The sequence below is a fragment of the Portunus trituberculatus genome, chromosome 31, assembly GCF_017591435.1.
Source record: "Portunus trituberculatus isolate SZX2019 chromosome 31, ASM1759143v1, whole genome shotgun sequence".
Taxonomy (NCBI): domain Eukaryota; kingdom Metazoa; phylum Arthropoda; class Malacostraca; order Decapoda; family Portunidae; genus Portunus; species Portunus trituberculatus.
This window is the reverse complement of record NC_059285.1, coordinates 18,386,363-18,398,862: the sequence shown is the minus strand read 5'-3', so window position 1 is coordinate 18,398,862 and position 12,500 is coordinate 18,386,363. Positions and strand designations below refer to the sequence as shown.

Below are 12,500 nucleotides of genomic sequence, written 5' to 3'. Positions count from 1 at the left end.
AGTGATTGAGTGAAGGGAGGAGATAACGAGGAGTGGGGAGGGTAAGGTAGGAGTGAAGAGGGAGTGAATGAATGAAGGGAGGGAGTGAAAAGGGATGAAGAGAAAGAGAAAGAGAAGAGTTAAATGTTTATATATGTACTAATAACTGATGAGGAGTGAAGAGAGAGAGAGAGAGAGAGAGAGAGAGAGAGAGAGATAAAAGATAAAGGAGTGAAGGAAAGATGTTTGAAGATAGCTTTAAGTAAATGATGGTAAGTGATGAAGGAAATAAAGAAGAAAGAAGTAGAAGAATAGACACTAAAGATGATAGGAAGAAAGGAAAGAAGAGAGACATTCAAAGATAAGAGATAAGAGACTAAGGACAGGCACTTGAATTTAAAGGAAGATAATAGTGGAGGAATAAAAGAAAGAATTATTGGATGATGAGGAAGGAGAGACACTTAAAGGAAGAGAGAGAGAGAGAGAGAGAGAGAGAGAGAGAGAGAGAGAGAGAGAGAGAGAGACTGCGTAATAATGAGTAATTTGAAATGAAGGAGAAGGAGGATCAGGGAAAAAAAGAACAAAGGACAGAGGAAGGAAAAAAATAATTGGAAAATAAAAAGTAAACCAAAAAAAAAAGAAATGAACGAAAGATTTCCAGAACGAGACACTGATAAACGAAAAAAAAAAAAAAATAGACACGTGAACAAAACCTAATGATAAGAATGAATAGTAGTGATAAAGAGGAATAAAAGAATTAGCAAAATGAATAAAACTTAATTAGAAATGAAAAAAAATATTGAATAATTGTTTCAGAGAGAGAGAGAGAGAGAGAGAGAGAGAGCGGAAGAGTAATTAATGAAGTAGAGAGGGAATGAATCAGCGAGTGAGTGAGTGAGTAAGTGTGAGTGAGGCAATAATAGTAATGAGAGAGAGAGAGAGAGAGAGAGAGAGAGAGCGTTGGAAAGTTAGGATACATGGATGAGTGGTGATTGCCTGAGAGAGAGAGAGAGAGAGAGAGAGAGAGAGAGAGAGAGAGAGAGAGAGAGAGAGAGAGAGAGAGAGAAGAGTGGTGAATGGACTTAGGTGTTATTGGGGACAGTATAAGTGAAGGGACCACCACCACCATCACCACCACCACCACCACCACCACCACCACCAGTATGTAGGCTAAATGATGAATGGATTGAGTGAATGAGTGAAGAGAAAGTCAGCTTGTTACTACAGGCAAATGATTAGTACCTTGTTTTCTAGCCGCGTACCAAGACACACCTGTTGATTGGTGCACGTCCTCAGGTGTGTGTCAGGTGTGGCTTTTGTTTGTGTTGTTTTGTTTACTTGTTTGTTGTGGTTTTGTTTACTTTTTTGTTTGTTCTGTTTTTGTTTATTTGTTGTTTTGGTTTGGGGTTGAAAGGGTTAATGTCCTAAACTTTTCGTCTTTTGTCCTTTTTTTCTGTTTTTGTTTTTGGAAATGAATTAGAAAACAGAATAGATAGATCTGTTTGCGGGTTTGTTGTTTATTGTTGTTTGTTTGTTTATGCTTGTTAAACTGGCTCATATTATTAATTTTGTTTATAGTTTTCTTTTTTCTTTTCCTTTTTTTTCTCTCTCTCCCTCATATTCATCATGGTTATTACATCCACCACCACCACCACCACCACCACCACTGTTGCTAAATTGGATGAACATCTCCCAGCTGACTGTAACATATAATCATCTCCCTCACCCACCTCCCAAAACACACACACACACACACACACACACACACACACACACACACACACACACACACACACACACACACACACACACACACACACACGACCATCTGACACAAGACGCAAACAAATTAGGAAAACAAAGAAGAAAATATGGTAGTAGTAGACAGAAGAGATTATTAACATTATACAAGACAGTAAATATAATGTAACAATAAATGAATGAGGAAAAAAAAACTAAATAAATAATGATAAAAAAAAAAGTAGCAGAGGTTAGTTAATATTATACAAGATAGAAATTAAAGAAAAAAAAATAATGTACTAAACCTTGAATTTTAACAAGACATGAATTAATAGATACAAATAATAGATAAAGAAATAAAAAATAATAGATCAAAAATAGATAAATAGATAAAAATAATAATAAAAACACCAATAAGGCTGAACGTACCACCAAGCAACAGCGCAACATAACCCATATAGGCAACACAGCGGAAACACACAAGTTATCTATCAAATCAACTCGCAGAGAGAGAGAGAGAGAGAGAGAGAGAGAGAGAGAGAGAGAGAGAGAGAGAGAGAGAGAGAGAAAACGGGTACTCATTTACATACAACGTGCGCTACCTGTCTGTAAATGAAAGAAATAGAAAGTTGAAAGAATAAAGACAGAAATAATAGAAAAGAATAAAAATGGCAAAGAATAAGAAAAAAAAAGATAGGAAAGAGAAGGAATGACGAGTAAGAATAAAGACACGAATGAGGAGGAGAGAAAATAAAGACAGGAATGAGAAGGAGAGAGAATAACGACAGGAGTAAAGATAAGAAATAATAAGAAAAAAGATAAGAAGGAGAAGGAATGAGGAGTGAGAATAAAGACAGGAATGATAAAATATAAGAATAAAAACAGGAATTAGAAGAAATGAGAATAAAGACAATGATAAAAAAAATAATAATAAAAATGAGAAAGTAAGAATAAAGACAAGAAGGAATGTGGAATGAGAATAAAGAAAAGAAGGATAAAGAATAAGAATAAAGACAGGAATGAGAGAGAGTGAGAATAAATAGACAGGTGAAAAACAACGAGAAAAAAAAACAGTCATAGTAATTAAAGAAACGACAAGAGAGAGAGAGAGAGAGAGAGAGAGAGAGAGAGAGAGAGAGAAGAAAACACACAAACTGATAAGATGAACAAATGAAATAAAAATAAGGAAAGAAAATGTGCAATGAAAACTGATCAATGAATAAAATAAATAAATAAATAAATAAATAAACAAAAAACAAGCAAGCAACAACAACAACAACAACAACAACAACAACAACAGTAATTAAACACTTATACAACTTGGAAGCATCAATTTGTGTGAGTGAGCTAATTAAATGGAGTGTGTGTGTGTGTGTGTGTGTGTGTGTGTGTGTGTGTGTGTGTGTGTGTGTGTGTGAGTGAGTTGTTATAATTGCGTGCATTTGTAAATAATTGCGTGCGTATCTGTCTCTTGCTTAGCTCGGGAATAATATTAATAGGAAGTAGTTAATTTGCATAGATAAGACTTACGTACACACCTCAAGAGAGAGAGAGAGAGAGAGAGAGAGAGAGAGAGAGAGAACACTAACCGCACATCATAAAAAAGAGAAAAAAAAAAGAGAATTGTGGTGAAATATAAGACTGAGGAGGAGGAGGAGGAGGAGGAAGAAGAGGAAGAGGAGGAGAAAGGGATGCGTAGGAGGAAAGAAAAATAAAGATACGTGGGATGACTTAGAACAAAAAAAAAAAAAAAAAAGAGGAAGGGAAAGTGAGAGAGGGTGAAATAAAGTAAACAAAAGGAGAAAAATGAAAACAAACATTAAAATTTGCCACGTTTTCATGAATGGCAGAGAGAGAGAGAGAGAGAGAGAGAGAGAGAGAGAGAGGGTAATGAGTAAGCGAAGAGAGGTAAGGTGAGGTTGGGCAATAATGCAAATGAGTGAGTAAACAGGAGGAGAGGAGGGGGGAGGGAGAGGAGTGGGGGAGGGAGAGGGTGAGGGAGAGAGGAGAGGTGAGTAAGGAGAGGCTCATTCATGTAGTTCTGAGGAAAATATGAGTTAATGAGAGAAAATGGATTCCTGGTATTGCCCTTCCTTCCTTCCTTCCTTCCTTCCTTCCTTCCTTCCTTCCTTCCTTCCTTTCCTCCATACTTCCTTGCCTATCCTCTCTCTCTCTCTCTCTCTCTCTCTCTCTCTCTCTCTCTCTCTCTCTCTCTCTCTCTAGTAGTAGTAGTAGTAGTAGTAGTAGATACAGGAGTAGTAGTAGTAGACAAGGAGAAAGAGTTGTTATTCTTGTCTTTATCGATAGCGGTAGTAGTAGTAGTAGTAGTAGTAGTAGTAATTAGTGTGACCGTTGTAATTACTGTTATATAAGAAAGAAAAGGTGTTAGTAATGGGACCAGTTGTTGTTGTTCTTTGTATTTTATTTTATTTTGTTATTTTTTCGTATTCTTCAAAGTTCAACCCCACTAATTGGCGGTGAGTTTTGTTGAACGCGTGGGAGTGATGCGGAGGTCACACACACACACAGAGAGAGAGAGAGAGAGAGAGAGAGAGAGAGAGAGAGTATAGCTGTCCTTCTTATCGATTTGTCTGAGTGATATTTCAAAGGGTTAAAACTCTCTCTCTCTCTCTCTCTCTCTCTCTCTCTCTCTCTCTCTCTCATATCTTATCAACATCTCAGAATAACTTAGAAAAGATTTTAGCGATCGCGCTTATCAGTCAAACACACACACACACACACACACACACACACACACACACACACACACACACACACACACACACACACACACAGTTACCAACAACAACATTAACAAAACTAAGAAAGAACTGGTCATCCCGGATCCCCGCCTACTCTCTCTCTCTCTCTCTCTCTCTCTCTCTCTCTCTCTCTCTCTCTCTCTCTCTCTCTCTCTCTCTCCGCGTCACGTTGCGTCACTCGTGTTTACATCTGTCACTTGTCCCTCATTGGTGTGTTGCGTCACGTGGTCCCGTCCGTCTCGCCCTCCCCTCCAACGAATCCCCCATTGGTCCGCGCCGTGACGTCACTTCACCGTCACGTCCTGTTTGGATCTTCGTGTGACGGCTGCCTGTTATTTTGGGAGGCGGTCTGTGTTTCTTACATTCCCCCGCCACCACCACTGCTACCATCACTATCACCCCTCCCCTCTATTTGCTGCACAACTCCCCCTTCCCAGATTACACCCCATGACACCTTAGTCTTAACTCTCTCTCTCTCTCTCTCTCTCTCTCTCTCTCTCTCTCTCTCTCTCTCTCTCTCTCTCTCTCTCTCTCTCTCTCTCTCTCTCTCTCTCTCGTGTTATGCATGTGTCGCCTCCTTGTGTGGCTGGGTGTGTGTGTGTGTGTGTGTGTGTGTGTGTGTGTGTGTGTGTGTGTGTGTGTGTGTGTATAATTGATATGGAAATGTGTCAGTGCATGTGCGTCTGGTTGGCTTTACTGTGTGTGTGTGTGTGTGTGTGTGTGTGTGTGTGTGTGTGTGTGTGTGTGTTTATTTATCAGCTTGTTCTCTCTCTCTCTCTCTCTCTCTCTCTCTCTCTCTCTCTCTCTCTCTCTCTCTCTCTCTCTCTCTCTCTCTCTCTCTCTCTCTCTCTCTCTCTCTCCTCTCCTCCTCAATCCTTCTGTTATAGTGCCCTCAGAAATACACCACACAATCCAACACACACACACACACACACACACACACACACACACACACACACACACACACACACACACACACACACACACACACACACATTCACCTTCGTCTGTGCCCTTCAGGAGAGAAAGAAGCGTGTGTGGGCGGCGGGCACTGCTACTGCTGCCCGCGCCGAGATGACCTGGTGGTGGTGGTGGTGGTGGTGGGCGTGGGTCGGAGGGTGTGTGTGTGTGTGTGTGTGTGTGTGTGTGTGTGTGTGTGTGTGTGTGTGTGTGTGTGTGTAGTGGCAGCAGCAGCAGTGTGAGAGTGCAAATCAGCCCGCAGGTAGAAATGTGACGTAAGCTTGCCGCGGCGGTGTGGGCGGGTTGGCGGTAGGTGAGGAGAGATGGGAGATAAGAAAGGGAGAGATTAAGAGGGGGTGATCAGATGAAGAAGGTCGTGGAGGGGTGGGTACAACAAAAGGAGGAGGAGGAAGTATTGGTGATTGTGGTGGTGATGGTGATGGTGGTGGTGTTTTTGCTTTTGTGTTGGTTGTAGTTGTAAAGGAAGAAAGGTGTTAGTGGTGGTGTTTATTCGTGTATTGGTGTATTGGTATGGTGATGAGATAGTGAGGTGCTCCTGGTCTTTATTTCATTGGTGTTGAAAATTGTAGAAGTGAAGGACTTAAAAATAGCACAAGAAAGAAAACAAGGGAGAAGAAAGATAGTGTTTGTTGATATAATGGTGTATAGGTATGGTGATAAGATAGTGACGTTACTGTGGGCTTTATATTATTGGTGTTGATAACTATAGAAGTGAAGAATATAGAAAAATGATACAAATAAACAAGAAAGAGGAAAGAAAGACAAGTATTGATAGTGGTGGTGATGGTGTTTATTCATGTATTATGGTGATAAGATAAGGAGATAACCGTGGCCATTATATTCCCTTGTGTTGAGAACTGTAAAGAGTTAAAGAACAGAAAAAAAGTAATATCAAGCAAGGAAACAGGGAAAAAGATGGTGGTGATGGTGTTTATGCATTAGTGTGTAGATATGGTGGTAAGATAAGGAGGTGGATAATATATTTTAGTGTTAAGAATTGTTAGAGGAAAAAACTCCATTAACCCCTTCATTCTGCTTACTATTTTTATACAGCTTCAGAAACTCATGTGGCGATTAAAATAGTGCAGACTCTGGCCATTAATCTTCTGACCTCCATAAACCCTTCTTAATGTCAATAAAACGTCTAATCACACCCAAAACTCAGGGCAAAAATACGTCCCAGTGCTGAAAAGGTTAACAGAGTAACTAGAGAGAACATGGCAAGGTGCAGGAAGCCGTCAACACTACACGTGGCAGACCCTGATGTGTGTGAAGACATGCCACTAATATTCCACCTGTCATCCGCTGCCATAAGTTAATCTAATCATCTTTCAAACCTCCCTATTGACGCCACTAACAACCTCATTACTGAGTCCATTCCTTTCCTACACCACTCCACTCGTGAAGCTGCCTTTTCTTTTCGTGTCTCCTTTTTAATTTGACTTCACTAAAAAGGAGAATACAGTGATAGGTTCAAATCAAGATGCTGCTAAAAGTTTGCATTCTTGAGCTATTTATATTTCCACGGATTCTATTTTACGAGGACTCTATTGACGAAGGCCACAGAGTAATCAACTTCTCACTGCTGTTTTCCTCTCTTTACCATGCAGAAGTCTTGTTAATTGACCTGTTCACTGCGACATGCTACAGTTTAAAAGCAACATTTAAAGCAAGGTGTAAAATCCTTAAAAGCGTCTACAAGGGCAGAATGGGGATAAAAAAGAAAAGATGCAGTTTTTTGCTGCCTTCAATGTAAGTGGAATAAGAACTTAAAGACAGATATGGCTGAGTAAATGTCAAAACTATCACCTGAACCACGAAAACTGCCAATTAGGTACCGCAGTAACTAGCACCGTCTACAAGAACAAGAAAAAAGAAAAGGAAAAGAATACAAAGAAAAATCAAGTGTAGTTTGTAGCTATCTTGGATGTGGCTATAGAATAAACATTTAAAGAAAGACAAACCAAATAGAAGTGAATATCAAACTAACGCTACAACCACGAAAACTCCCAATTGAACCCGCAGTAACCATCACTATCTAAAAAAAAAAAAAATAATAATAATAATAATAATAAATAAATAAAAAAGTACAAAGAAAATATTTTGCAGTTCGTAACTAGCTTGAAGGTGGCTGTAGAATAAGAAATTAAAGACAAACCAGATAGAGGTAAATGTTAAAACTTTATCATCAGAACCGCAAACACTTCCAATTGAGTACCACATTAACTTCCACCATCTACAAAAACAAAAAAAAAAAAAAGGGATACAAAGAAACGATTTTGTAGTTCGTAGCTAGCTTGGAGGAGGCTGTAGAATAAGAAATTAAAGAACGACAAACCAAATAGAAGTAAATGAAAAAAAAAAAAAAACCACTAGAACCGCAAAATTCCTTGAGAACTGCAGCGACATCCACCACAGTATGTTACAAGATGGCGTGAAAGATGGCAACATAAAAAAATAGAAGGAAAATGGGTGTAAGTCATTGGGTGTAGATGCAATGAGGGTGTAGGTGGAGTGGTAAGGAGAACAGAACAGGTGTGGCGTGTGGTGTGTGTAGGGTACGCGTCAAGCTGCAACCTCAGTGATGTTATGAGTGTGAGTGGCCTTGTGTTGTGAGTTGAATAGTGAAGTGCTTTATAAACTTTTAACCCCTTCAGTCATGGAACGCATTTTTACCGAGTTTTGTGTGTGATTAGACGGTTTTATTGACATTAGGAAGGCTCTATGGAGGTGGGAATAATAATGGTCAGTCTTCTCTATTTTAATCCCCCACATAAGTTTCTGAAGCTGTATCGAATCACCAAATAGTAAGCAGAATGAATATTAAAACGCGCCCTAGTACTGAAGGGGTTAATATTACGCTTGGTTTGGTGTTTGTTTAGTTATCGCAGTTTGTTTTTCTCGCCACGTGACAGTTAAGTGGGGTTGTTTGATAGGTACAGTACATGAAGTTTTTTTTTTTTTTTTTTTTTTTTTTGTTAACGTCAGTCCCTCCACACACACACACACATCAAAGAGAGATATATGATTGGTAATAAATAAATAAATGGAATAGATAAAATAGGCAAGCTCAATAAGACAGGATGAAAATAAAAGAATGAATAGATCAATAAAACAGATCTGAAACACACACACACACACACACACACACACACACACACACACACACACACACACACACACACACACTAATAGGTAAAGTAACGATAGATAAACAAAATAAAACGAAGAAAAAAGATAAAATAAACATACACATTAAACCAAACACACAACACAACACCACCACCACCACCACCACCACCCAACAACAACACCACCAACAAGAAAACAAATAAAATAGAACCACAACTAAACACACTGACATCCACATCCCATCCAGCGCATCCAGTTACCTCACCGCTGCTGCTGCCGCCTGTGTGTTTAAAGGGAGGAGGAGCAACACCAGAACATTAGCATACACAGACCTTGCCCGGCGCTGGGAGGGAGGGAGGGAGGGTTAATAGTCAAAGGGAGGGGTGGTCAAGGGGGGAGAAGGGTACTCGAACGTGGGTGTTAGCAGGTAAATCTCAGGTGTGTTAAGGGTAGTTCAGCCAGTCCGTTCACCTGGTTGCTCCTAATTACTGTGGTTGATTAAGAGTGATTAGTGCAAATTACCTGGTGCTTGCTGACCTGGTTTGTGGGTGTGTGGGTGGGTGGGTGTGTTGTTGTTGTTGTTGTTGGTGGTGGTGGTGGTGGTGGTTTGTTATTGTGATTGACTCTTCTCCTCCTCTTCCATTTCTTCTCTCCTCTTCATTTCTATCTATCTTATTCTTTTCTCCGCTCCTCTTCTCTACTCTCTTCCCTTCTTCTTGTTATTATTTATTACCACCATTACTATTTCAAAGTTAAATGCGAAAACTTATCCTTAAAAATTGAACGAGTCTTGCCCCTCCCTGTCCCTCCACCCCCCATCACTATCCCTTGCCCATCACCATCCTTAACCCCTCAAGAAGAAGAAGAAGAAAAAAAAAAGCACTGAATGTTAATGTAAGTGTTCCCTTTAAGGTGATTACGAGGTTGTAAAGATCGACGTGCTAGTTTTATAAAGGTAAATGTGCAGATTACTGGGGTTTTTTTTATCAGTTTTATTTTTTTTTATTTTTAGTCTTGTTATCGTTTTATTTTGTCTATCACCTTAGTTTTGTTTTGATAGATGCACAAGTTAGTGTGTTATTTTTCCCTGTCATTGTTTTTATTTTGAATTTTAGTCTTGTTATTGTTTTTTATATATTTTTTAGTCTTGTTATTGTTTTTTTTTTTTTTTTTTTTTTTTCTTTTTGTCGTTAGTTTTTTTTTCTTATTTTTTTTTTATCATTTTTTAGTCTTATTGTTTTTCCAGTTTTTTTTTTTTTTTTTTTTTAGTCTTATTGTTTTATTTTGTATATCACCTTAGTTTTGTTGTGATAGATATACAGAGTAGAGTGTTTTCTATCATTGTTTTTATTTTGATTTTTACTTTTATATCTTCTTTTTTCTTTCCTTCCTTCCTTCCTTCCTTCTATCTCCAACTAACCATTTATAATATTTTCGTGGGTGTATATATCAATTCACCGATATTTTACGGTACTTTTCGCTGAGGAATGCGCTTGTATGTTAGTCGGGGGTGAGTCAGTAGCGAGCTTTAAAAGAAGATTAGATAAGGCCATGGATGGGGAGGATAGATGGAACTAGGTAGCTTGAAATACACAGTGACTGGCCTCGTGTACCCCTGGCGACCTCTTGCAGCTTCCCTCTTTTCTTATGCTCTTATGTATGTATGTATGTATGGATGTGTATCTGTGTGTATGTCTGTCTGTCTTTCTTTGTGTGTGTTTCTTTATTTCTTTCTTGCTTGCCCTCTCTTTTCTCTATTTGTCTTTTTCTTTTTTTTTCTTTGTATTTTCTGTATACCTGTCTGTATGTATGTCTGTATGTATGTCTGTATACCTGTCTGTATGTATGTCATGTCCTCTTTCTTTCTGCATTCTATTTTTTTTTCTAAGCCTGTCCATCTTTATCACTGTGTCAATCTTTCTCTTGCCCTCTCCCCTTTCTCTCTCTCTCTCTCTCTCTCTCTCTCTCTCTCTCTCTCTCTCTCTCTCTCTCTCTCTCTCTCTCTCTCTCTCTCTCTGTCACTTTGTCTTGTTTTGGCGGTAGATATACTAAAATTGGAACATTACAGAAAATATTAGCTCTCTCATGTCTTTGTCTTCTTTTTACATTTGCCTGTGCCTTGTCTGTCTATTGATTTCCTTGTCTGTCTGTCTGTCTCTATATTTCTCTGTCCGTCTGTCTACCTAAGGACTATACCACTGAAAATAAATCGAGGAGCATGTTTGGAAGGAATTTTTTAACAGGTGTCTAAAATAAGGGAAAATGTGAGGGGAAAAAAAAAAATGAGAAAAAAAAAATAAGGAAATAAAAGGGGGAAAAAAGTTACCGAAAGAAAAGGAGCGGAAAAAAGAAAAAAAATAGGGAGAGTAAAGGAGCAAAAAAAAAAAAAGAAAGAAAGGGAGCAAAGAAAGTGAAAAACTAAATTAGGGAAAGAAAAGAAGCGAAGAAAGACTTGAAAAAAAGTTAAAAGAAAAGAAAAGGAGCAAAAAAAAAAGTGAAAGAAGGAAAAGAAAAAAAAGGAGACGAGATAAAGGAAAGGAACAGAAAATAAACACATGCAGTATAGAAAAAAATAATAATAAATACAAAACGAGAGAAAGAGAGAAAATAAATCATCTGTTATTGTGAAAGAAGGAAAAGAAAAAAAAGAGACAAGAGAGAAAGAAAAGGTGCGAAAAAAAACACATGCACTCTAAAAATAAATAAATAAATAATAAATAAAAGAATGAAAGAGAGAGAGAGAGAGAAAGAAAAAAAGATCTGTAATTGTGATGATGTAGTGGCCGGTGGTGCGCGATATGGTGGTGATGCATGTGTGGAGTGAGTGACTTAAAGGCTATAGTAGTAGTGGTGGTGGCGATGTTGGTAGTCCTGGTGGTAGATGGTGTTGTAAGGAGAAAAAAAAAACAAAATAAAAAAGTAAAAAATAACGAAAATAAAATAAAAAGAAAAGAAAAATAAATAAACTTCCTGTTATGCATCTTTTCTTTTTTTCTCTTTTTCTTTTTTTTTCACTCTCTTCTGAACAGGTAGATTAGTTTAGTGAAGAGCAGACAGGAGAGTTATTAGGGCCGTTTGGACGAAGATTGAGGTCACGTCAGGCTCAGTTTTCATCACGTTCTGTATTTTCCTCCTTTCTTATATTCTGATTCACTGATTATATATTTCTATTCTATTTTCCTTTTTTTTTTTTCCTGCATTGTTTGGTGGAATGAAGCAGTGATAGGGGAGATAAAGGAGGGGAGAAGCAAACAGGAAGCTGGGGACAAGATAAGATCAAGGAGGAGGAGGAGGAGGAGGAGAAGAAGAAGAAGAAGAAGAAAAAAAAAAGAGGAGGAGGAGGAAGAGAAAAAATTAAAGAAGAAACATATGAAGATAAAATTAAAGTAAAGTGGAACAATGAAACTATACCCGAGAGAGAGAGAGAGAGAGAGAGAGAGAGAGAGAGAGAGAGAGAGAGAGATTGCAGTCACTGTCTCCATGCATGATTGTGGTGGTGGTGGTGGTGGTGGTGGTGGTAAAGTGAGAGGGGGAGAGAGATAGAGAGAGGTGAGGTAATATTGCAGGGTCTCTCTCTCTCTCTCTCTCTCTCTCTCTCTCTCTCTCTCTCTCTCTCTCTCTCTCTCTCTCTCCCCATTCTAATCCTCCTTCCTCATTCCTTCCCATCATCGCCCATATGTGCCTCCTCCTCCTCCTCCTCCTCCTCCTCCTCCTCCTCCTCCTCCTCCTCCTCCTCCTCCTCCTCCTCCTCCTCCTCCTCCTCCTCCTCCTCCTCCACGCTTGGCACCTCATGTCTTGGAAGGGAAGTGTGGGAGGGGGGAGGGAAATGACGTGAGAGGAAAGATTGGGTGAGGGAAAAGTGTGGAAAGAGAGAGAGAGAGAGAGAGAGAGAGAGAGAGAGAGAGA

General features: G+C 38.9%; 1 protein-coding gene across 5 annotated transcripts in view; it reads left to right on the top strand.

Annotated features, from left to right (window-relative positions):
* The window catches only part of LOC123511146 (myocardin-related transcription factor A-like), a 109,918-nt gene that overhangs the window by 57,892 nt on the left and 39,526 nt on the right, over positions 1 to 12,500 (top strand). The window lies entirely within an intron of this gene.